At 30.9% G+C, this 3184-nt stretch overlaps 1 protein-coding gene across 1 annotated transcript in view; it reads right to left on the reverse strand.

Annotated features, from left to right (window-relative positions):
- LOC106472023 (RING-box protein 1A) overlaps window positions 1–3184 on the reverse strand; it is a 10845-nt gene that overhangs the window by 6679 nt on the left and 982 nt on the right. The gene's annotated exons all lie outside the window — the stretch shown is intronic.

The following is a 3184-nucleotide window of genomic DNA, read 5'->3' on the forward strand; positions in this document are numbered from 1 at the left end:
TATACCCAATTAAATATATGATTCTTACATTTCTAACAGTCAGTATACCCAATTAAATATATGATTCTTACATTTCTAACAGTCAGTATACCCAATTAAATATATGATTCTTACACTTCTAACTTCAGTATACCCAATTAAATATAGGATTCTTACATTTCTAACAATCAGTATACCCAATTAAATATGGGATTCTTACACTTCTAACATTCAGTATACACAATTAAATATAGGATTCTTACATTTCTAACAATCAGTATACCCAATTAAATATGGGATTCTTACACTTCTAACATTCAGTATACACAATTAAATATAGGATTCTTACACTTCTAACAATTAGTATAACTAATTAATTATACAATTCTTATATTTCTATTTTAAAAATTTTGAACCAAGTTATAATAATATTTAGTATTCTTTAGTAAATGATGTTACAGTAAAAGGTTAATTATCTTTAGTAGAAATTGTTGGATTATCTGTATTAATTCTGCCAATATTGTGAAGTTTATATTACAGAAAATCACCAGGAGACTCAATGTGACGTTGAGACACTAAACGTCAAGTGTCCTGTGCCTTTAAATAAATGAAGTGGAAAAAGAGAGAAAAGGGTGAAGTGTAATGAGTGATAAGAACAAAAACGGTTTTGGATTCTATTTATATAAACTTTTAGTTCAAGTTACTTATCATCACTCTGGTAAGATCTCATATGGAGTACTGTGTTCAGTTTTGGTCTCCTTATTATAGAAAAGATATCGAAATGCATGAAAAAGTTCAGATAGGCTAACTTATTCCTGGTTTAAGTTATGAAAAACTACTCAGTTTCATGTTATTTTCCCTGGAACTTAAAAGAACTACAGATGACCTGATTCAAATATTTAGAATCATTAAGGACTTTAACAAAGTTATTCATCAGAGGATTTGGAATGGAAGGATGAGATTGCATTTGTTTGTTTGTTAAGCACAAAGCTACACAATGGGCTATTCGTGCTGTGTCCACCATGGGTATTGAAATTCAGTTTCTAGCATTATAAGTCTGCCGACTTACCTCTGTGCTACTGAGAAGTAAAAAGGTTGGGAATGAAATATTTTATGCTAAATAAAATAACTAGATGGTTCAGGCTCATTATTGGCATCTTTTTTTAATAAGTATAATATTGGAATTAATTACCAGATGATGAGGTGTGTGATGGTATGCTTTAAATTTCTTGGAATTTGTATTGAATAATTTTATGGTTATATTTAAGTTTGGCAGGTGACTTTGACTGGACAAATGGACTTTAATAATGACTTAAGGTCTCATGAATTTCATCCTTCAACTATTCAGATATTTTCTTGTACATTTCTCTATATTTTTGTGCAAGTATTCTACATGTAGTATGACATCTACTCATCGCTTTATTCAGATAAAGACTTACACACACACACACACACAAAACACTTGCAGTCAAATTAGTATCGATATTTGAACATTACTACTTTAAATACAGAATTCCAGGACAATTCAAGGACAATTCTACCATTGTTCGGCTTGCATTAAGTGAATGTGGTGTGGTCCCAACCTCCAATAAATGAACTTTCATGCTTAACAATATATTTAAGGCTGGCACACCTGAAATGTTGATATGTTTTGAGCAGTTTACTGTTAATGAGAATAAATTTTATGTAAGTTATAAAGTAATTATTTTTTGTATAACATAATATAAAAAAATCATTATGCTTGATATTTATAGACTTTATTTAATATTTCTACAAAACATCAGTTTGACATAATCATTAGCAGCCTTAACTTCAGATTCAGGGCCACTCGTAAAATTAGTGAGGTATGTTCTAGGTATGCTTGGAATTAATGGTGTCAGTTTATGCAATACTGGTGTTTTCTTAGATTTTAAGGTCACACACCTTAATATATTATCCGTTTTACAAAAAACAATTATCTCTTGTTATAGTCCTTTCACTTCATATCATTTTATCTTCACACCAAAGTGTAGTTCAGTGTTAAACTGGTTGTTTGTCCATTTTTAATTTGTATCACTAAAAATGAAAACAGACTTAATACATTTCAACATTGTCGTCTCTACTTAAATATCTGCCATGCTTTTATTATAGTCAATGTTAAATAAACATTTTCAACTAAACTGACGCATTCAAACACCCAATAAACATTATCAATAGTCTCTCTCAAGATGACGCATCTAAAAAACTTGATGCAAATTCCAATAATACAGAAACTACCAAAATAATTTGAGGGCTAAAACTGTTTTGTGGTCGGTTGTTTGACAGCAAACAAACTCTTCACTATTTTCACCTATGAATTAAACTTATTTAATTTTTAGCTACAAGTTCAACATATTCACATTATAAGTTAATCAATAATTTTTCATGTAATGGCAATTATGAGATGTATACAGTAAAATGACCATATATAACATGTTCTGGGACTACGTGGGACCTATTGGTCCATCTTCTAACCTAAATTAAAATAAAAAAATCTTAAAGCTAGCCCTTATCATTGATACACTCATCAAGCTTTCTCTTAAACTCACTTATATTTACTGCCTCTACAACATCTGAAGGCAACCCATTCCAAAAACCAACCACCCTGTTAGAAAATTAAACTGTATTAGCTGAAGATGACTCCTACCTTGCCAAAATTTATACTGGTGGCCCCTAGTTCTACTATTCTCATTGTTAAATATAAAAAATGATGATACATCAACACTATCAATTCCCTTTACAATCTTAATCACCTCAATCAGATCCTCCCTAACTCTTCTTTTTTCAAGAGAAAACAATTTGAGAGATTTTACCCTCTCCTCGTATGACAACCCCTCCGTCCCAGGCATCATTCTAGTAACACTTCTCTGAACCATTTCCAACAATTCAATGTCTTTCTTTAAGTAAGGAGCCCAAGACTGAACACAATATTCCAAATATGGCCTAACCAGTGACCTATACAATAAAATTATAACCTCTTTAGACTTGTATTCAGTATTTCTGTAGATACAACCTAAAATCCTATTTGCCCTACCACTAGCAACAGCACACAGCTTGGATGACTTTAGAGACTGATCGACTATTACACCAAGATCCCCTTCCTTCATAACACTGCTAAGGTTATTCCCATTCAAATTACATTTATAATTCAAATTATGATAACCTACATGCATTATCTTACATCTAT

This window comes from Limulus polyphemus, unplaced genomic scaffold (assembly GCF_000517525.1).
Source record: "Limulus polyphemus unplaced genomic scaffold, Limulus_polyphemus-2.1.2 Scaffold5025, whole genome shotgun sequence".
NCBI classification, from domain to species: domain Eukaryota; kingdom Metazoa; phylum Arthropoda; class Merostomata; order Xiphosura; family Limulidae; genus Limulus; species Limulus polyphemus.